The sequence below is a fragment of the Mustela nigripes genome, chromosome 1, assembly GCF_022355385.1.
Source record: "Mustela nigripes isolate SB6536 chromosome 1, MUSNIG.SB6536, whole genome shotgun sequence".
In the NCBI taxonomy this organism is placed as follows: Eukaryota; Metazoa; Chordata; class Mammalia; order Carnivora; family Mustelidae; genus Mustela; species Mustela nigripes.
The window spans coordinates 211,710,378-211,733,260 of record NC_081557.1 but is presented as its reverse complement, the minus strand read 5'-3'; the positions used below and the strand labels follow the sequence as shown (position 1 = coordinate 211,733,260).

General features: G+C 42.9%; 2 long non-coding RNA genes across 3 annotated transcripts in view; both read left to right on the top strand.

The window, feature by feature from the left end:
• The window catches only part of LOC132015165 (uncharacterized), an 11,423-nt gene extending 7,588 nt beyond the window's left edge, over positions 1–3,835 (top strand). Inside the window, exon 3 of the long non-coding RNA XR_009403572.1 lies at positions 3,768–3,835. This is a non-coding gene — a long non-coding RNA (uncharacterized LOC132015165). The remainder of the gene's footprint in view (positions 1–3,767) is intronic.
• A 2,678-nt stretch (positions 3,836–6,513) lies between these two features.
• Positions 6,514–22,883, top strand: part of LOC132015153 (uncharacterized) — a 103,937-nt gene continuing 87,567 nt past the window's right edge. For both annotated transcript variants that reach the window (XR_009403565.1, XR_009403570.1), the window contains exons 1-2: positions 6,514–6,762; positions 17,475–17,599. This is a non-coding gene — a long non-coding RNA (uncharacterized LOC132015153). The remainder of the gene's footprint in view (positions 6,763–17,474; positions 17,600–22,883) is intronic.

Below are 22,883 nucleotides of genomic sequence, written 5' to 3'. Positions count from 1 at the left end.
GTGTGTGTGTGTGTGTGTGTGTGTGTGTGTGTGTGTGTGTGTGTGTGTGAGATTTCTTTTTAAAATGGAATCTCACAGGCAAATCCAAAATATAAAATAGATGAAAGCCAAGCCTTTGGGTTCATGCAGGAGCAGTAGTCTTGGTCACTTTATCTCCTCTGCTCTGGGAACCCTTGAAATATCTCTGTAGATCCTGAGGGTCCTCAGAATGTGGTTTGATACCACTTGGCTACATGATTTCTCAGGTCTTTTTGGGCTCATACCTTCTATGATCCCACAAATAGAAATGTAAATGCTAGGTCACAATCACGAGTGTAAAACTATGTGTGTTTATATGTACAAGAAGAGAGATTACAATTGGACATTTTATCTTACTTTGATCAAGGCATTGTATTTTTAAGAATGAAGACAGTTTATGGGGCGCCTGGGTGGCTCAGTCGGTTATGTGTCCAACTCTTGATCTCAGCTCAGGTCTTGATCTCAGGGTCATGAGTTCAAGCCCTGCACTGGGCTCCATGCTGGCCATGGAGCCTACTTAAAAAATAAAACAAAGCCAAAATTAAGGCAGTTTAAGGTTCACAGCAAAATTGAAGGGAAGGTAGAGAGATTTTCTGCTCCCATACGTGTAGAGCTTCTGTCCCCCATTATCAGCATCAATCAGAGTGGTACTTTTGTTATAACTGAGGAGCCTACGCTAACAAATCATTGTCTCCCAGAGACCCTAGTTTACATTACAGTCCACTCTTGGTGTTGTATGTTCTGTGAGCTTGGGCAAATGTGTAAAGACATGCATCCACCATTATAGAATTACACAGAGTATTTTCGCTGCCCTAAAATTCCTCTGTGCTCCACCTATTCATCTTGCCTAACTGCCTCCCCCCAAATATCACATCTTTACTTATTTTTTCCTGATTGCAAAAGTAGAACATACCCAAGAAGTCAGTATGAAATAGAAATCATATGAAATCCTGCTTGTCTGAATTGAAGTTATAATGAAAGGTGACTCTGACACTTACAGAACTTTTCAGATTAAAGAGGCAAAGCTCAAAAGGTGAATGTGCAAAGCCACTTGGGTTTGCTGTTTAGGAGATCACAGTCTCTCTCACGTTAGTAAATCAGGTCCATGTAGTATGAACCATTTGATAGTCAAGCCGCAGGGAAAAGAAAACGGATGAGGAGTGTTTTATAGAGAGGGAGATAAGATGCTTAAGATCTCATGGAGAGGATAAGACCAGGAGTAGAATTCTTTGAGTTGGCTTTAATCTGAGAAAACAAACCTTTCATCCACCACAGCTGTGATTTTTCCCCTTTATTTTCAACTCTCTTTTGCTTTTGCTGTAGTCCTGGGAAGGAGCTTTGTGTCTTCGTCCTGGACCCTGATTTCCATCCCCCACCCCACTTCCATCCCAACACCAACTCCCTCCCCATTCCCTAGTTCTCCAACTCACATTTCAGACCCCCAGCGTCTTTGATAACCTAATTTGCCATAGAGTGAAAGATGGATATGACCGAAGGCACTCAGCATCATTACCACCCTCTTTCTGGTTTGCCATTCTCATACTGCAGAGGATGTAAAGCCAAGAGAACTACATTTCCCAGACTCCCTTGTAGCTAGAGTTATAGATCCCCATTTGGGTTCAGTTGGTAGATATACCTGCTTGAGATTTAGAAGGTGAAAGTGGAACAATGGCTCCCTATAGTTGATGGTAAACCAAATACAGAGCAACAATTAAGCTTTCTACAGCCTTCTTAAGGTTTTTAAATGAATCCTTTGAGGTTACTGTGTTGAGCAACCATCCTCTGCCATATGCATCATCTCTGAATTTCCTGTTTTACTTCATTTCCAAGCTGTACAGTTTGTGAATTCTGAAGATTAAATGAGCTGATGGGAAGTGGGAAGTGCTCGCCACACACCTGGAACACCACAGGGACCTACCCATTTCATTCTTGTCTCTTTTCTTATTCTTTCTGAGGCCTTGACTCACAGTGTTACCATCTCGTCGGATACTGAGTTTCCCAGTTGGGGAAATACCATCCTAGAATTTTATTCCCAGAAAGAATCTTAGAGATCTTTGAGTTTATAGTCCCCCATTGTGAGGGGACTGAGTCTCAAAGGGGGAAAAATGATTTTTCTAATGTTACATAGCTAGTGGTGTGTAGAGGAACTTTTGTCTAATTTTAGGGTCAGGAGAAAAAGTCACTAAATCTCTGTGGGCTTTAATTTCTCTGTCTGTGAAATTGTTATAACAAAGCCTCATCTTCTTATCTTACATGGGACAAGTGGCAGACAAGTATTACTTGTGGAAATGTTTTGGAAAGCTCCTTATCTATCTATCCATCCATCATCTATTATCTATCTATCTATCTACCTACCTATCATCTATATATCTCTACACACACATTTATATTTGGAAAGGCGGGCATTGAAGGGAAGACATTATTAATGATCAGTGTTTGTTAATTTATTGACTGAAAGCTTGTTGAGTACCCACAAGGTGCGAGTGCCAGTTCTCAGTGCTAGACATAACAGCGGAGAACTACCAGGCACTCTGTGTGAGCTGGAGCTGCAAAGAAAGTAGAAACACACAGAGAACAAAGAAACTGATGAATAAATAAGACAAGTTAGAAGGTGTTAAGTGATATGAAGAAGTAAAGTAAGTGTTATGATCAAGGGCAATGGCGGCTGTTTTAGATGGGGGAGATTGAGGAGTAGGGGGGTCATGACAGCCTCTTTGAGGTGGGTGCCTTACACTGGCCCTAGATGACAATATGGGAATGAGGAGGCAGGAGGGTTGTTCCAGAAGCTTTAGGTGAGTCATGGGAGGTGTGGGATGAAGTTCTATGGTGTGGTTTCCTATCACTGGAGGGCCATACAGCCTAGAATAAGCAGTGTGGAGGAAACAGGAGAGGTGGCAGTTTTGGAGACCTGAGTTTAATCCTGGGTCTTCCCCAAAGCGTCTGGGCCACATTGGATGTGCCATAGCATAGCCCTGGCCTCAGATTCCTTATCTGTCAACTAGGAACAGAAGTCCTGCCCTTACCAGAGGAGTACTGGGACAGGGGTGTGGCCAAGGGTGGACTTGCCCTCAAATGCTCCTGTTTCGAAGCACAGTGATAAACCCCAGTCTGGCTCAGGCCCTTCCTGGAATTGGGGGCTGCTGGGATGAGGGGCCCACAGACTATCCACCCTCATGCACAATGCAAGACCTGTGCTGGCCCCATGGACAACAGGCGCGGGAAAGAGGGTCTGCTTTTTCTTCTGGTGGACTCAAGCCTTCAAGTCTTTGGACTGAATGCCAACAATAATTCATCAGGAACGCTTTACAACTCAGCATTACAAAACCTGTTAGGAGACAGATCGCCCACAGGACAGGATGGAGAAGGAAGCGTGTTCAGGGCTGGTGACCTCAAGATGATTAATGATTTTTCACAGGGTGAACTCTGTCCTCCACCTCCCACGTGCTGTGTGCTCCCTCCCTCCTTCGCCAGCTTGTTTGCAGGGGGAGGGCGAGGGGGACCCTTGAAGGAGAAGTTTACCATCACAGAGAGCAGCGCCAGAGGAGAGCCCTGTGCTGGAAAGGCCGGAAAGCTTTCTTGTTACAATTTTAGTTTTATTTTTCTCAAAATCTACATACAGGTTCTATATCTTGAAATATGTACAATTGATCCCTTAACTGTGAGTGAGCTTGTTCCTGTTACACATTTTGCACAGCATTGTGTGGTGTCAGCTCTGCTTCCTGTGATTATCACCACTTCTGTCCCTACAGATCCAAATCCTGACTCTACTGAATACGAAATGCAGCAGAAAAGGAAATCATGATTTCAGCTTTTGGCCTTCAAGATCATGGTAACTTGATTTTGACTTTGTTAGATTATAAAATGTACAACTGTGATACATGCTGTTTTAATAAACCAAAAAGGATAGAACTATTGAAAGAGATATCTGATCCCTTCCTATGCCCTTCTTGGACCCTACAGCCCTGAGATCATCAGTGTCCAGTCAATGCCTCTGGAACAATAATCTCAGGTGCCTTCTGCACAACAAGACTGTCCAGATGCAAACTGAGAATAATGACAGAACTTTCCAGTTTTTTTTTTTTAAAGATTTTATTTATTTATTGACAGACAGAGATCACAAGTAGGCAGAGAGGCAGGCAGAGAGAGAGAGGAGGAAGCAGGCTCTCCGCTGAGCAGAGAGCCCGATGTGGGGCTCGATCCCAGGACCCTGGGATCATGACCTGAGCTGAAGGCAGAGGCTTTAACCCACTGAGCCACCCAGGCGCCCCCAGAACTTTCCAGTTTTATGGGAAAAGGAAACTGATCATGATGGGGATGATAGCCTGTATTTACTGACTACTTAGGATGAAGGTACATTCCATGTGCTATTCAATTCTTACAACAACCATGGGAAGTACTTATTAATATTCTCTCCATTTCACAGATCAGGAAACTGGGCTGTGGAGTAAAGTTGGAAGTAGTAGAACCAGAACTGGAGTCCAGGAGGACTCATTCCAGGCTGAATGAACTTTGATCAATGTTATGTCTTTCTTCTACAATCTTTCCTAACCCTGCTGGCTTCCTTGAATGTCTGCCTGTAAGTCTTTGTGCAGCAACATAAATGAGAAGGTGGTAAGTGATTGCAGTCTCACAGGATTCCAGTCCTGCCCTCACTGTGAGTCCCTTCCTCTACGGATCCTTGTTCTGGGTGAGACTCAGCGTCATGGACACATATGTGTTCTTGCTCCCATTCCAAAAATCTAGTTAACTGTGTAACCACATTTTAGTATCTTGACTGACTTTTAGTTTTTCAACAACACTTGAGCATTTTTGAGAAATCACTGAACTTGACCCTGAGGTCTTGTATGAAGTCAACATGCTTCTCATGATTGTATTATAAAAGCAGTTAAAAAGGCCAGTATATAGTAAAGTATTTAAAAGCCCAAGCTTTAGACTCAGAGACTTGTAACAATTCTGTGTCTTCATATAGCAATCATATGACCTTGGGCCTCAGTTTCTTTACCTGCAAATTGGAGATAATAGCACCACTTACTTTATAGGGTTGGAATAAAGATTATTTGAAATAATGTCTAAGTATAACATTTAACACAGTGTCTGGCAGATAGTATGGACTTAGTGCACACTACCTGTTATAATGAGTGCAGTAATTTATTATATCTGCTCAAATTTTTCCCTTATCTTCACTAATTCATTAGGAAGAATCATTATCTGAAAATTTTTGATAGTTTCACCCTAGACAGGGTTGATATTACATGACTTTTGTAAAGTTTTACAGAACACGATGAGTCATGTGTTATAGAAAAAGAAAAGGACAGAGAACACTGGACAACTTGTAAAGTGCATCATCTGCATCATTGTAAATTGAGGAGTCAGATGAGTCATGCCCTCACATTGGCCATTTCCTGTCTAATAGACCAGTTGAGGTGGGAACCTTAGTCTCCATATTGGATAAGATGTCCCTGTTCTTACAAAAAACTACTAGGTTGGGCCACCTTTAGAGAATGTAAGAATTGAACTTAAGTCCGAGACATGGCCACCATAGCTCTCTGGGATAAAGGCCTAGGATGGATGAAAGTCTTAACCAGGTTTTAGAGATTTCAGGGGACAAACATCCATCCAGGCTACTCTGGTGATGGAGATTTATTTTAAGGAACTTACAGAGGACAGACCTTCATGGGAATCTGAGTTAGCCAAATAATCATTATTTCGATTCCACAACCCTATCAGTTAACATATTTTTATATACATTGAATATGTCAAATGTGAATATTATATATATATATATATTCATATCAAATCAATATCAAACATTAGGTAGCTTAAACAACAGAACTTAATTTTCTCATAGTTCTGGAGGCCAAAAATCCAAGATCAGAGTTGGTTTCTCCTGCAGCTTCTCACTGTGCCTTGTAAGGACCTCCCTCTTGGATCCTTCAAACAGATATCTGTGTCTCCAGGATTCATGTGTCACATAGCAGCCAAGTGATCTTTCTTTTTTCTTTTTCTTTTTTAAAAAATTAACATATAATGTATATTTGCCCCAGGGGTACAGGTCTGTGAATCATCAGGCTTATACATTTAACAGCACTCACCATAGCACATACCCTCCCCAATGTCCGTAACCCAGCCGCTCTATCCCTACCCCACCACCCCCTAGCAACCCTCAGTTTATTTTGTGAGATTAAGAGTCTCTTATGGTTTGTCTCCCTCCTTTGTGGTCCCGTTTTGTTTAATTTTTTCCTTCCCTACCCCCCACGAACCCCTGCCCTGCCTCTCAAATTTCTCATATCAGAGAGATCATATGATAATTGTTTTTCTTTGATTGACTTATTTTGCATAATACCCTCTAGTTCCATCCACATCATTGCAAATGGCAAGATTTCATTTCTTTTGATGGCTGAATAGTATTCCAGTGTGTGTGTGTGTGTATATATATATATATATATATATATATATATATATCTCCCATCTTCTTTATCCAGTCATTTGTTGATGGACATCTAGGTTCTTTCCATGGTTTGGCTGTTGTGGACATTGCTGCTATAAACATTCGGGTGCATGTGCCCCTTTGGATCTCAAGTGACCTTTTTAGAACAGAAGTCCACCTCACTGGTCCCTGCTCTGTTGGTGTTCAGTCGTCTGTGGGAGCGTGGTAACCCGATGGATGACAGTGATGTGGGCTGCTGCTCAGATATGCTGGGCTAACAGCTAAACTTCTGTGACTACTAAAAAGCCCATCAGAAGGTGAGTGACAATAACTAACACTGTAACATTATAGGATCACCATAAATGTATTCTAACACTAAAAAAAAAAAAAAGCTTTTATTCTTTATAAAATTTATTCTTTATAAAATTATTCTTTATAAAATTTTATTTTATTCTTTATTTTTCATAACACAACCAGTGTGTTGTAACCTTGTGGTTGAGAACAACCTGCCTCAGCACAGAATCCTTGGGCTGGCAGACAATGCTACTGCTAGTACTTTGACTTTAGTGATCTCCCTACAGTGAAGTCCACCTGCAGGCATTTGCACCTTTGTGTGGTTTCTCTCCTGTTCCCACTTAGCCCCAGGCTGGGTCTGTGACTGCTTTGACCCATAGAATATATATGGCAGAGTGATGCCATGCTGGTTCCAAGTGTGACCATTGATTGGCCTGGCAGCCGCCATATCCTTCTTCTTGGGCACTTCTTTTTGGAATGCAGATATCATGCTGTAAAGCAGGCCAAGCAACCGTGTGGAGATGCCTCCTGGGAGAATGCATGGGACCCTTAACCCTAGCTGAGCTTTTACAGGATCCTCCAGATGGCTGGAGCCCCCTCAGGGGCCCAAGTAGCCCAAGGCGGAGCAATATAACCACCAGTAACTTGTGTCTCATGGGACTGGGGACAATATTGCTTAAAACCATTGTTTTGTGTTGGTTTGTTATTCACCAATAGACCCTGAAATAGGGTCAAATGACCTTCTCTAAACCTGCTAGTGCCTCTCCTGCTTTCTGCACATCCTGTAGTCTAGTCACCCTGAGTTCCTTTTCAGTCCTTAAATCAGTCTTTGGTCCTTTTTACTTGCTCTTCCTTGGCTGTAAATGTCCTGCTCTGCTTTCCCTGCAGAGAGATTTTCTATATCTCAAGACAAAGGTCACCTCTCTTTTCTGAGGCCCCCTTGACACCTCCCCTTTACTTTCAGACAGAGTTAGTGTCTCCCCTGGGGGCACTCTGTGCCCGGTGGCAGTTTCGTCTTCTAGAATGTTACATGACTGTAGAATCCATAGTGTTAAAAAAATATGTTTTGTGGTTTGTCCAACCTCACTGGGAGGGGATAGGGTCACTGTGGCATTTTTGGAAGTAGTATGAGCCTTAGATCAGACACATCTGAATTTGAATCTCAGTGCCTACTCAGTCTCAGAGCTATCTCTGGATAATTCTCTTAGTTTGAGCTTTCTCCTCTGTAAAACAAGGGCAGTGATTGCCCCTTCAGAGTGGTTGTGAAGATTGTAGTTCACTGTGGCATATCAAACACCTAGCATGTTACCTGGCCTAGCCAATGCGAGCAAATTCCAGAGAGATCCCTATCTGTCATGCTATAGTGTTAAGCCTGATCACACATCCACAGGCACCTTCCCCTGGCCTCTCCCTCATCCCACGTCCTCCCTGAGTTAGGTGTCCTGCCCTGTGATCTTAGAATAACTCTTATTGCCATCATAGTAGGGTTTTTTTGTTTGTTTGTTTAAAGGTTTATTTATTTATTTTAGAGAATAGAGAGAAAGAGAGAGAGAGGGAGAATTTGTTTGAGCATGTGACCAGGGGAGTTGGGCAGAAGAAGAAGGAGAGAGAAGAATCTAACGTAGAGTCCCTGTTGAGTGTGGAGCCTGATGTGGGGCTCGATCTCACAACCTTGAGACCATGGTCTGAACCAAAACCAAGAGTCAGATGCTCAACTGACTGAGCCACCCAGGTGCTGCACAATCATGGTTTTTATGACACCGCCAGCCTTTCCCATGGATGGGGAACTCCTAAAGGCAGGCATTCATTGTTTCTTATTACAAATTTTTAATTCCCAGCAAAATAGCACAGCATCTGACACCTAGTAGATGTATAGTAAGCACTTGCTGAGTTAAGGGTCCCAACATCTAGGATTTAATTTAAGATTTCAGGGTAGTTAGGATGCAGGGAAGTTATCTTGGTTTTTACTGAATGTAGCTTAGTGTTTTCTCTGGACCACCACTGTTTGCCAAACTCATCATGTTTGTGCACTTGACTGAATGTCCCGCAGGTGCCTGAGGTGGGGAGCAGCAGTGTAAAGGTAGGGTCAGCAGAAGAGGAGCTGTGTGAATTTGAGTAACTATCATAACTCGAGTCTTCATTTTTTTCATATGGAGGCATATGAGCTATAAACCTCAGCTTATAAATTTTGGGGTTACACATTTTTTAAAAAATTTTATTTATTTTTTAAAATCCTTTTTTTTTTTTTTAAGGTATTTTTTAAATTCCTTTTCAGTGTTCCAGAATTCATTGTTTATGCACCACACCTGTTTTAAATTTGATAAGGCTTCTCTAATCTTCAATTCCACTGACTTAGTTTTCTTGAATCTCTTCAATCCATCAGGAGAGTTTTGGGAAGAAATCCCAAGAATGGGGAACCCAAGTTGCCAAGGAGTGTTTCATAATGTTAAACAATGTTGATATGTAACCTATGTGATATTTCATAGAATCTGAGAATGTTCCCCCCATGCAAATGCGTGGAAAGACAGTATGTGAATAAGCCATTTAACAGCATTATCTGCCACTTGAAACTGAAAGCAACATGAAAGTCCAACATTAATGAGATGGTTTGGTCAATTTCTAATGTGTAAATCAGAATACTCAACAATCATTAAAGATCTACTTATGCCAGGTGTGTCCTAGGCACCACTTAGCACAGACACCTTTAAGGGTCTGGTAGTTTGGTGAGGGTGACATCAATTGACTCATCAAGTATACAGGGACGAGTTTTCCATGAGAGAAAGTATGAGATGTTGTGGGCACCTTTGTTGGATGTCAGGGTGGAGGAGGCAACAAGGCAGGAGGAAGGTGATATATCTACACTTTGGACAAGCAGGAACATGTGGTCTAGGTATGAAGAAGAGTGTTCATAAAGACCAGAGGCTGAAGTGAACTTATGCATGAGATAAACTGGAGATCCCTAAATGGCTGCAATTCAGAATATGTGGTTTGTGATGGGAAGAGATGGGGCTACAGTGGGAAAGCGATATTGAAATATTTAAATTTCTCCTGTGAGAAATGGAGAGCCACTGAACATGTCTTTTTTATTTAACAAAATTTATTTATTTAATTTTGAGAAAGAGAAAGAGAGAGAGAGAGAGCATAGTCAGGGTAGAAGGGACAGTGGGAAGAGAGAATGTTAAGTTTCATGCCTAGTTTGGAGCCTGATATGCAGCTCGATCTTAGGACCCTGAGATCATGACCTGAAGTGAAATCAAGAGTCAGTTGCCTAACCAATTGAACCATCCAGGTGCCACAAGATGTCTTTTTCTTTTTTTTTCCTCTCAGGAGGATAAAAACCATGCTTGCAGAAAGCTTTCAAGGACAAAAGAAAAATAAGGATAGAATAATAAACAACAAAGGAGTTCGCACAATTCTGTATTTAGTGTGATCTTATCTATGTAAAGACTCACACACACACACACAAATGTGTGGGTGAAGGGGTGCCTAGGTGGCTCAGTTGTTAAGCAGCCACCTCTTGATTTTGACTCAGGTCATGATCTCGTGTTGTGAGTGAGACTGAGCCTTGAGTTGGGCTTCACTCTCAGCAAGGAGTCTGCTTGAAATTCTTTCTCTCCCTTCCTCTATATACATACATACATATATACATACATACATACATAAAAAGTTTAAAAAAATGTATGAGTGAAGTCTTGGAGGAAAGTATGACAAAATGGCAACAGTAGATGCTTCTTGGTGTTAGGATAATGAGGATCTTCTCTTTCTGCATCTTTACTGTTTCTCATACTGTCTAAATTTTTTACTGTGAGCACATATGGTTTGAATAATCAGAAAAATACAGGAAAAAACTCCAACCTTGAGGTTGATGAGGTTGTGGGGCCTCATACCACATATGTTGTGGGGCCTCAGGGTGGTCTTGTTTTCGACCCCCCTGAACTGATGTTCCCCCTGGGAAAGGGGAGCCATGCTTCTTCCCTCAGGATAATCCCCTGCCTTCCTTGCTGCAGGGCTGGGCTGGGCTGTGCTGCTTGGCTGAATGCAAGCCCTGGCTCCCGCTTAAAGAAAACACAGGAGATTTACACCAACCTGAGGATGTGATGAGAGATGGTCATGGTGTGTGTGGGGAGTTCAGGGAGAAGCTGATGGAAAGGTCACACTGCAGTGGAGTCTGCCTCCATGAGCACCATGAGTAAAGCATGGAAGAGGGGACAGATGGATCCCAATAGAGATGGTCAGGCAGACAGAGAGAGATGGGCAGAGACAGAGTCTCGGGCATGGGAGATACAGGGACAAGGCAAGGAGCCTGAGGAACAGATGAAGAAGTGAAACAAAGAGAGAAGCAGAATGAGGTGGGGGATGAGAGAGAAAGACAGTGAAAGAGAGACAGAGGAGAAACTACAAGACCACAGAGAGAGGGAGGCAAAGACAGAAGGACTAAAAGAGGCAGAGACCAGAGATGATGGGAAAACCTAGGAACAGAAGGGCGAAGAGACACATGCAGATACTGCAGCTGGGAGCACTTGACTCAGGAGCTAGAGGCAAACAAAGACCTGCAGAGACAGAGAGATGATACAGAGATGCAGAGAGGCAGAGAGATGGAGACAGAGACTGCAGCTGAGGCAGGAGAGGCAGAGGCTAGAAGGGTGGCCAGCAGGGAATGTTGGTGGCAGGTCCCTCTGAAGACCAGTGTTGGCAGTGCATCAGGGATAGTTCCTGCTCAGAACATTTTTCACAGAGTGCACAAACTATGGCGAAACTCGTTTCTTGCCCCGTTGTGTTAAGCAAGTGTAAGTAATAAAGATTTAAAGATCATTTGTATAATAATTTATAAATTATGAATCTCTTCTATAGTCTTGATTTTACCATTCCTTCACTCAATTAACTAGCTAGTAATATGGTCCCTCGACTTGATTTTTAATGCCCATTTTTCATGTGTGAGATCTGATGCCCAGAGCAGCTGAGGGTCTTGTCCTGGTGGCATAGCTTGCAAATGGCGGAGCAGGGATTGACATCTGTACTGTCCAGGCATGGATAATGGCATGAGGGGCTATTCCACATGCCTGGACCCATTATCAAGGCTTCAGGGAGTTGTGCTGGTGGTATGTAGGAGAATGTGAAAACAGCTTAATGCATCAGCAGCTGTTAAGCACCAATGCTATGCAAATATATTGGATGGTGATGGTATAGTGACAACCAAGACTTGATTTATACCCTCAAAAAGCTTCTACTTCAATTGGGAAGGCTAACTGAATAGAAACACACAAGGGTAATTTGGCTATCCCTCAGGGCTTTCAGAAGAGTTATCTGGAACACCCAGAGTTTTGGTGCTGAGAACCCAGAGTCCTTGCAATTTCTGCAGATTCTTGATTTTCTTCCTCATAGCCTCCTGTTTCTGCTCTTGCAACTTTGTGTACCATCTTGGATTGGCTTTGGGCCAGTTGGGAAATGGAACTTGGCCCCTTTGCCATTTTATTTACCCCCCCAAATCTACTCATACAGATAAATCTTGTGAGTTTAGTAACTTTAATAAAGATCTGAGAGTGAACGACATGAATCTTCCACCTTGAAGATTTCCCACCTAAGTCTTGCTGTCTTCCAAAGCTTGCACACCAGGCATGTCTACACCCCTGTGCATGGCCTCTGGGACACAAAGTCCAAGGTCCTTCCTTTGAGGTTCAGCCCCACTTAGCTGCCTAGTCTTTCCCATAGTTCCTGAAGTTGAGGGGCATGCATTTTTCTCGATTCTATTATGCACAAAAAAAAAAATCAGAGCCAAGCCTCAGTTTTGAGGTCTTAGCAAGGCAGAAGGAAAAGAGGGTGGATGAGGGTTATCAGGGCAGAGTACTGGAAGCAGTGTCTTTACAGATGGGTTTCTGGAATGCTCCAAAGCCCTGGGGCAAGGCTGTCCTCCTTGGAGACATGCAGGTTGCTGGTACAACACCCAACTCCTGCATTTCTCTCTGCATCCCTTAGACCCCTGACTGCAGAGTAAGAGCAGCAGTTCCTACTTGGTCTTGACCTAGAGACTCTCTCCTCCTTAAGCAGTCAGCTAAGGGTGGTGGGAGGTGGCAACAAACCTTATGTTTGTCTGTCTGGAAAATCCACGTTCTTTCTTTAAGCGATCACTTTGGTAGAAGACAGAACTCGCTCTTCGACTTTCAGGACTCGGAACACCCCCTCTCTCCAGACTGAGACAGAGGCATAAAAGTATTATTTGCATTGACTGTGTTTCCAGCTGCCTTTTGGCATGGCTCATCCTTTTGCTCAACTGAGGGTTTAATGTTTACCCAGTGCAACAATGCATGCAGCCCTGGATGGAAACCACAAGTGCAGGATTCCCTGTCTCCTGGGCCTCCTTCCCTGGAGGGTATGATCTCATTTGGGGACCCTCAACGTCCTTGGGCTGGTCTGTCTTCTGTGTGCAGCCGCAGTGAATTTTTTTCATTCACATGCATGAAAAATGTTCCAAAAACATGTTCATAGGCTTTCTACCGACTTTGGATAACACAGGTGTTATGTCTTCTGTCCTGGGCCAAATTCATCAGTTTACATTCCTATTTTTCAGCCATTCTCTTTGATACATACCTAAATAGTTGCCCATTACAAGTAAGGTTTTAAAAATAATACCTCAGAAAAGAGAGAAGAAGGGGAGGGAGTATGTGCAGACAAGAGCATGAAGTTGGAGCCTGAAGCCCCAGGCCCAGTGCTCCTCCCAGCCTCACCATGTGTAAAAATTCAGGCCGCTCTATTTCCAAGAGCCTCTGTCTCCACATCTGCAAATGTGGATAATAATGATCCCCCTATTGACCTTACAGGCTTGTCGGGGGGTGGGTCTCATGTGCTGACAGACTCAACGGTGCTCTGAAAGCTGTCTAACACAGGAGACAGACAGCACCTATGTGCTGAGAATTCTACTTTGTGCCAGGCTTGGGAGAAACATTTTGTAGAGATTATTTAATTGAATCTCTTCTTCCACCATACAAGTCAGGTACTATTAGTCTTATTTTATAGGTGAGGGAACTGAGACTTCATGGGATAAAGTAAATTACCCAAGATCACACAGCTTGGTAAGAAAAGTCAAGCTTTAACTCTCCCTCTTTTTAAAAGATTTATTTATTTATTTTGACAAAATGAGAGTGTGCATGTGCGAGTAGGGTGGGAGGGACTCAGAGGGAGAGAGAGAGGGAGAATCTCCAGTAGACTTCCTGCTGAGCACGGAGCCAGACAGAGAGCTTGATCCCAGGACCCTGATATCATGACCTGAGCCGAAATCAAGAGTCGGGCACTTACCATCTGAGGCACCCAGGCATCCTTAAACCTTCTTTCTTGTTTCTTAGTGCAAACAGTTTTTAACCTTTCTTCTTCTTGTGGTTTTTCTCCTTTTCCTGCTCTTCCTTCTCCTTCCCTTTCTTCGCCTCTTCTTCCTCCTCCTCCTCTTCCTTTTCTTCATGTGAACTGTATGAGGAAGTGTGGTAGTCCTTAGGGACATTCCCTAAATTCTTCTCTACATGGTAAATTCTTCCTCCTCTGATCTTTTTTGAAATCAGCTACAGCCATGTGACTGGTTTTGGCTAAAGAAACTTGAAAAAAAAGTGGCATGTGTCCCTTCTGGGCAGAAACTAAAAAATCCATGAATGATTTTCCATATTCCCTTCCCACTTTTGGAAGCATGTGTCTAGCTGAAATGTCCACCCACCTGGAGTGCTGAGTGATTAAGATCACACAGAGCCCTGCCCTACCTCCTGCACATCTACCTGCACTAGAAATGCTCATATGGGTAAACTATGTATGCACTTGCATGTTTAAACCCTGCAATTTGGAGGTGGTTGTTACTGCAGTGTAACAGAGCCCATCCTGACTAATATGGGAAGCAAACCTGTTGGGAAAGCACTAATAGGGAAAAGAGCAGATTATAACACGAATAGCACCAGTCAGTGGAAGTCTTCAAATTTTGGTACTGCTGTCAATTTATGTGGTAAACTTGGACATCTCAGTTTACTATATTGGAAAACAAGAGAGGTAGAGTCACATTTCTCAGGCACATTCAGGAGATGGAGCTTACAGAAGTCATGCTATTTGTAGTTGCCAGGAAATGCTGATGAGTCACATGAACAATAACTGTTTGTGGGGCACCTGGGTAGCTCAGCCAGTTAAGTACCCACCTTCAGCTCAGATTATGATGCTAGGGTTCTGGGATTGAGCCTTGTGTGAGGCTCCCTACTCAGCAGGGAGTCTGCTTCTCCCTCTTCCTCTGCTTTTCTCACTCGTGCTTTCTTTCTCTCAAATAAATAAAAAAAATCTTAAAAAATATAGCTGTTCGTTATGCTCTGCTAGGTGTCATACCATCTAAAATGAGATAAAGGTAGAGGCAAGTAAGCTAGAAAAACAGCTGCTGAGACACCTGAAATTCCTTTGGACTCCTTTGAAATTCACCTGGATTCCTTTGCAAAGGAGCAGCCTGCAAACCCACTCCTTTGGAGCACTGGGCTATAGTTTCAAGAAGCAGCAAAGCTGTTGTGTTTTACAATGCAGATACACTCAGGTCATACCTGTTTGAGCAGCTGTGTGTTCACCTCAGGGAAACGAGAGCTAGCTATGGCCAGGAGCTTTATCTTCTGGCTCAGAACACCAGGGACCAGGCCAGGGACTGATCCAAACACTCTCCCCTCAGCTGAACACTTCTTACTTACAAGATGAGGTAAGGGTGAGGAAGACAAAGACTTGGTTTTTGGGATGACTTTATAAATCCCACTGTCTACATTTTTTTTTTAAAGATTTTATTTATTTATTTGACAGAGAGATTACAAGTAGGCAGAGAGGCAGGCAGAGAGAGAGAGAGGAGGAAGCAGGCTCCCTGCTGAGCAGAGAGCCTGATGCGGGACTCGATCCCAGGACCCTGAGATCATGACCTGAGCCGAAGGGAGTGGCTTAACCCACTGAGCCACCCAGGCACCCCCCCACTGTCTACATTTTGTTGGTTTCCCTCTCTTAGTGCTTTTTATGTTTTTCTATATTGATGCTTATTAACATCACGCTGGCAATAATTCACTATCTTTTCAAATCCAGGTCTAGTTTAATGAACATAAAAATTTATTTTATTTTATTATTATTATTTATTATCTTTTTTTTTAATGTAGGCTCCATGTCCAATGTGGAGTTTGAACTCACAATCCTGAGATCAAGAACTCTGTGCTCTACCAATAGAACCATCCAGGTGCCCTGAATGTAAAAATTTCTCATGGTCTGTAAGGTTTATTTGAAATTTCAAAATAAATATCATCAGTGGGAAAATAAAAAGATAAAGGCAAATATACTAAACAGTTGAGAAAATGTTTTTTAGTAAAACTTGAGTGATTTTCTATTTACTTATGCCCTTTCACCAAGTCACATTACCTGAAAAATAGAAAGGCTTTATGAGTTTTGGATTGTTTTCACTGGAAGCCCTTGCCCATTCCCAGACACCAGCATTCTGCGGGTGCATGGTTCAAGAATTGCTGAATAATTAATGGCTTCCTGTTTCTCTTCTGCTATAATGCCCTTGAATTCTGAGTCTGTAAACCTCAAACCTTTCCTAACATCTCTGGGAGCTCTTTTCGCCAAGAATGCTTCTCCTGGCTCATAGGGTGATCAGTGGCTAAGATAATTAGCTCTGGAGGATTGAAAAAAATATAAATAATCAGGTTTAGCAAACAGGAAGGAAAGCCAGTGGGTTTTTAGGCATATTGGTTGAGAGGTGTGCAACATGAGCTGGAGGGTGGGCTCCATGGTTTCTAGGTCTCCTGGGTGTCTCTCAGATTGGCCCACTCTGGCCATTACTATGGGGCTGTCAACTCTTGACTGAAGAGTTTCAGTAACCTCCCAAAGAGTACCCCTGCTGCCCAGGGCTGGCACCAGCACTTCCAGGGATGGAAGCAACTAGGACATAACATTTAAGGCAACACCCACCCTCAGGTGTTGACTCCACACTTGTGAGGTCATGAGAGGGAGTGCCTCCTTAAATGTTTTGCACTAGGTGCCTCCTTTCCTCCTCTTCATTCTAGGCCAGCTGCTGCCAGGCTTGCCTCCCTCGTCATTGTGCACATCCTAGAAGGATCAATGGCTCCAAAATAGGAATCTGATTATATGACTTCCTTTCTTAAAATCCTTAAAGGGCTGCTCACTACCTCTGAGATGAAGTCACACTTGTTCATTCATCAGTTCACTGGGTTTTTGATGGACTGGTTGATGTTTTTGGTCATTATGTGCATAGAGCCAGACACTGTCCTAGGGACTGGAATGAGAGTGATGATCAAGGCCAGCAGTGTTTCTGTCCTCCAGCTGCTGCTAGTTGAAGGAGAAAGACAAATGGGACACTGTGAACCAATACAAGCAGAACGACAGTAAACTCTGATAAGTGCTGTCAAAGAAACAAACAGGGGTTGTGATGTGGGGTGGACAAGGGCAGGGCCTCTGTCAAATGGAGTGGACAACAAAGGCCTCCCTGAGGAGGAGAGTTCAACAGACTGGAAGATTAGCAGCCAGGTCTCTGACCACCTGGGGAATGAATCCCAGATGGAGGGAACAGCATGTGTGAAAGTCCTGGGGAATGAGCAGGCTTGGCCTGTTCACAGAACAGAATGGAAGCCCATGCAGACTGTGTGTAGGGGGAAGGGGGGAAGCTGAGAAGAAGGGCCACATGGGACAAAATCCTATGTGGAGATTTTGAAAACATTATTTCATGTTATGTTGAATGTAGTGTAGAAGGCGCATGGACTGAACAGAGGACATGGATGCGGAGGACATGGAGGCAAGAGATGCGGGTGATGTGGATCTGCTTGAAGGCCTGGGAGGCAGAAGAGGACAGATGCAGTATGAATTTTGGTGAGCAAAAGGCAGAAGTGGGCGATCACTTGGGTGTGAGTGTGTACAAGTGTACACATGTGTGCATGAGTGGGGTGTGGCTGGGGAGGGGTGGGAAGGACTAGTGAGAGAAGGACACAGTGAGAACATGTGTCTTCTGCAGACTCAGGAAAGGAGAAATGGACAAGGGAGGGGGAACTGGTGTGCACTTTGGGCCATAAATCAGGGACTCTTGTAGGTGTTGCGTGTCTGAGTAACTATTAGGCATTTGAATGAAGGTGTCAGAGAAACAGCTGGAGTGTGGGGAAGAGGCAGGGCTGGAAGTGTGATCCTGGGAGTCAATAGCTCACAGGCAGATAGCATTTCAAGTCATAGGAACTGTTTCCATTTCTGGCCAAGATGGAGTTAGATTGACCCTCATATCTAAGAACATGGAAAACTGGACAGAGAATTAAGAAAGCCATTTCCCACATTCCGCATGGAGCAGGACAGTGGTTCCTGTGTGTGAGGAAACCTATGAGGTGAGCTCTAATGTTCCCTGCCTAGAGCCTGGAGAATTTCCCAGATGCAGTGCAGGGATGGGGAATCTGGGCAGAATCTGGCAGTTAGCATCTGGTGGTCAGCCTGGGTTGAGAGAACAGAGAGGAGAGTCCTGGAGGCTGAGCTGATGGAGGACAGAATGTGCTGGAATGGAGAAGGGTGCCGTGTACAAACAGCCAAGCTGGCCTCTGCCGCCCCTCCTCCCAGCTGGCCCAGGTTGTGGCCTGGCGTCTTCTACAGCACTGGAAGGTCATCACAGCTTTCTCAGCCTCCTTGTCTGGGTCAAAGGTTCCTCTCAGCTATGGGTATCATGCATTGGGCCTGATGTTGGCCCCCATCACACTCTATAAGCCTCTTGCCATCTCAGTTGTGCACTTTTGGCTGCCCTTGCTGGCTTTTAGCCCAGAGCCCTGTAGGCCTCCCTTCCCTTCTCGCTTATTGCTGTGTGTTTCTCTTCCATGTGTGGGCAGCAGGGCCACAAACCTTGTATCAAAATAGGGCCACTTTTTAGAAAGTCTTTTATATTATATCTCTTAGTTCTGTTTTTATTTTCATGTTTTACTCTGGCTGGAGAGTCCTGGAACAGTCCCAGTATCTGTCTTCCTGCCTACTGGAGCATGTAACCATCTTTTTTGACATACCATCTTCCTTTAGTTTTCCTGATACCATGTCTCCCCCTGTTCTTCTCCTTCCCTGGCCTGTCACTGTCTCTGTTGAAGCTCCAGGGATCCATCCTTGGCCATAGTCTCTCACCCAATTCCATTGTGACAGGTGCCACTGACTCCTGCCCAGCACGCTCTGTTTGCACATCTGCCAGACATTCCCAACTCAATACGTTCAAGACCAAACCCTAAAATTTCCACCCAAACCTCCTCCTCTACCTGTATTACTTGGTGTGGTAAATGGCATCCTATAAAACTAGATATTTAAGTCAGAAACAGAGTGGTATCACAGATTCCTCTTTTTTTTTTTAAATTTAAAAAGACACATCTAATAAATCACTGTCCCATAAGTGTCATACTTATAAACCAAATATAACCAGACCTGCTGGTTCTTGCCTGGAAGTGTGCCTTGGCTTAGAGTCATAGAAAAATAAAAGGCCCAGGAGTCTGGCAACAAAAAAACAAAAATTTAAAAACAATTTTAGCTTTTCCTAAATCCTATAAGGAACTAAAGGAAGATCACACTCATTTTACACAGCAAACCTTGATTATCTGTTCTTCTCGTTTGTTTCTCTCTCTCTCTCCTCCTATTTATTATCTATCTTAACTATACCTGAGTAGCTCCTTTCTTTTTTTTTTCCCCCCTGAAAAGCTCTAAAAGTCTTCAAACCCAGCCTGCTAGTATCCCCAAATTTAAGGATCTTGTAATCTTCTCTTTTGGTGTTTTGTGATCTACTCTGGACTGTTTTTTATATAAATCAATACCATAATTGTTTGTACCTCTCAGATTTCCCCCTGATTCATACCTCTTTCAGCACCATAAAAGAAAAGGAATTGAATAGATTCACAGACGTGTTCTTGGAAAGGAGGGAGTGTATAGAAGAGGGAGAAAGCATTTATTTCAAATCAGAAATTTGTTCTTCTCTCACTGCCAAAAACCACTTAAATTTATTTCCTATCCATTCCTTTCTCTTAATTCCTGCTGTAATAATTATATTCTAGTATCAAGAATTGCAAAGGGCCGGATATTGTTCCCTAATTGTAGGTGAACAGTCAAGCCGACCAGTTTCATGAATGCTGGTGAAAGACATGGTCTCATAGGTCAAAGACAAAGGACAATTTATTGCTCACAGCAATAACCAGGGTCAGAGTGTAAGCATTTTTGTGTCATTCCCCTGACACCACAGGATAATGCAATGAGAGCCAGAAGACACCTGCATACAGTGAGCTGTGTTGCCTGAGAGGAACTTTGAACTCAGGGAACCCAAACATTTTATAATGGGCGGTAACCATGCCTGTTCTATCTTCTTCTTTTCTACTATCACAAAACCTTCCCTTTGCTCTGGAGAGAGGTACTCTCTTCCAAGGCTGATGGATATGCAAAGGTCCTTGAAGATACAGTCTAGAACAGAGGGCAGTCGGTGCCTCACTCATAAGATATGTCTTCTCTCACCATTCCTGGACAATCATAATTTATCGTTGTAGTTATCATACTAGCTGCCCAATTGGCCAACCTGCTCCTAGTCTTGCTTTCTTCCCACTCATACTCCCTTTGCATCCAGGATTGTCTTTTGTAATGAAAATAGGGTCACATAACCACCATTACTTACAATTATTTGGTGGTTGCTTATTTCCTACAGGATTATTTCCTCACTGTGCCACATAAGATATTTCCTGATTTGGCTTTTGCCTGCCTTTTCAGCCTTCTTTCCCATCAATGGCATTTCAACAATGATTATAATCTTGAATTTAATACTATAATAGTAAGTTTGGACCTACCTCCTCTACATGGAAGGCAATTTACAGGTTAATGTGTCTGAGGCATCCTTTATAAACTACTTTATAAACTCATAAACGATTCTTGATGAACTGGATCTCAAATTCTATGTGTACTATTTATGTGTGAATTTGTGTGTGTGTGTGTTAATGACAGACAGAGGAAATTAGGCAAAAGAACTCTTCTCTTCAACAAATGGAAGTATATATTTCATTTATTTATATTTACTCTGCAAGATCTAGGCCTTGAATAGATCAACTGCAGCTGAACTTGTCTTCTGTCTGGTTCTTACAGTGACCTCTTGCTCTGACTTGCAACGGGGGTTTAAAATCCCCACTCTCAAGTTCACACAACTGTCCCTTCAGGGGCTGTGCATTTTCTCCCAGTCTGAGCTCTTTAGACAAATGTCAGTTTTTTTGTCATTAGCCTTGTGAGAATTTCTGAAAATAAATAAACAGTTTAGAGAAGGAAACCCGCTCTGGGAGTGGAGAATATGAGTCAGTGCCATGTTGGGAGGAGGGGTGTGGAGACAATGAATGTTTGGCTTATGTCTTGGAGGCTCTTGCAGAGATCTGGAGCTGGGGGTGGCCTTGCAACACCATTTTCTGGCATTTACCCTGAAATAGAAGTCTATGACAGGAAAGTGATGATATAGCAAAATTTATGAGGACCATTGATGATATATTGAAAGGGATAGATGGTCGTTATAGTGACTTGAAATTTCCCAAATTTATAAGGGATTGCAGCCTTTCATAAATGTTGCCTCAAGAGAAATGCAGGCCTCCTCTAATCCAGTCCTAACCTACCCTACCTCCTTACTTCCCATTACAATCCATCAAGGGTTTATCATTCCTGCCACTTGCTGATTGAGTGACCCCGGGTCAGTCACAGCCTGTGCCTCTGCTTTCTATTCATAAACGGTAGTACCAACACCATGGGGTTGTTGTGAAGATTGAAATAAAATAATTGATGTTAATGGAAGAGGATGTCAAGTGATAAAATGCTATAAGAAAGTAGGAATTTGTATTCTTTGGCTTCTGAAATCCTATCCTTCCTTCTTATGCTGCTAGTTTGTTTTGACTTCAGGCTCTAGCAGAAGCAGATTAACATACACAGAGAAGTCATGAACATTTATAGGAAAGTTTTTTTTTTTTTTTAATCAACTGTGCTTGCAAATGGAAACATTTAAAAATACAATTAAAATAAAGTTTTACTATTTATAAAAACTATAGGCAAGAAATTAAAACAACAACAACAATAGGAACTATGTGTAGTATTAATTTTAGTCTTTGTCCTGGAATGGTGTAAACATGGGCTAGTCGTTGTACAGACTTGTCTTTTTATACCCCTTTGCTAGACCATGAAATCCCTGAGGGCACCATGAACTTGTCACTACCCAAATTTAGCACACTGTGAGTATGTAGATTGGCAGTAAATGTTTAAAAAGATGAGTGGGCCTTGGTTTCTTCTTCTTTTTAGAATGAGAGTAGGACTACATCAGGGTTCTTGTAAGGTTGGTGACTCATTGGTGTTTTTTTTTTTTTTATGATTGTATTTATTTATTGAGAGAGAAAGAGAAAGAGAGAAAGAAAGCATGTGTGAGTATGGGGAGGGGACACAGGGAGAGCATGAGAGAGAAACTCAAACAGATTCCACACTGAGAATGGAACCAGATGTGAGGCTTGATCTCAGGGTTGATTTCATGACTCTGAGATCACTACCCTACCCAAGAATGAGATGCTTAACCTATTAAGCCACTCAGGCACCCCTCACTGGTGGGTTTTGAAAGGAATTTTGTGGGTACCACTAGCATGTAAAGATGCAATGGGAGAGAAAGAGTAAAAACTTAGACTACACATAATAAGGGGATATTGTTTTGTGAGACCTTGGTTTCAGTTATGTGTCTATGTGTGTATGTGTGTGTGTGTAATAGGTCTAGATATAAAATACATTTCCTATTATTCATTGTGGCAGAAAATATGTGGAAAACACAGTACTAGTCCTCCCATCTCTAGTGTCACACTGCTGCTACCACTCTCTTAATGCACTATGTTCGATAGGACCTTATGTTCTGTAGAAAATGTCTGCATCCTTGCCTTCATATGGCCTTCATCAGAACCTGGGGTGAGGAAGGACATGTTATGGCTCTTCCCATTCTTTTTTTTTTTTTTTTAAGATTTTATTTATTTATTTGTCATAGAGAGAGAAGCAAGAGCAAGCACAGGCAGACAGAGTGGCAGGCAGAGGCAGAGGGAGAAGGAGAAGCAGGCTCCCTGCCAAGCAAGGAGCCCGATGTGGGACTTGATCCCAGCGTCCTGGGATCAAG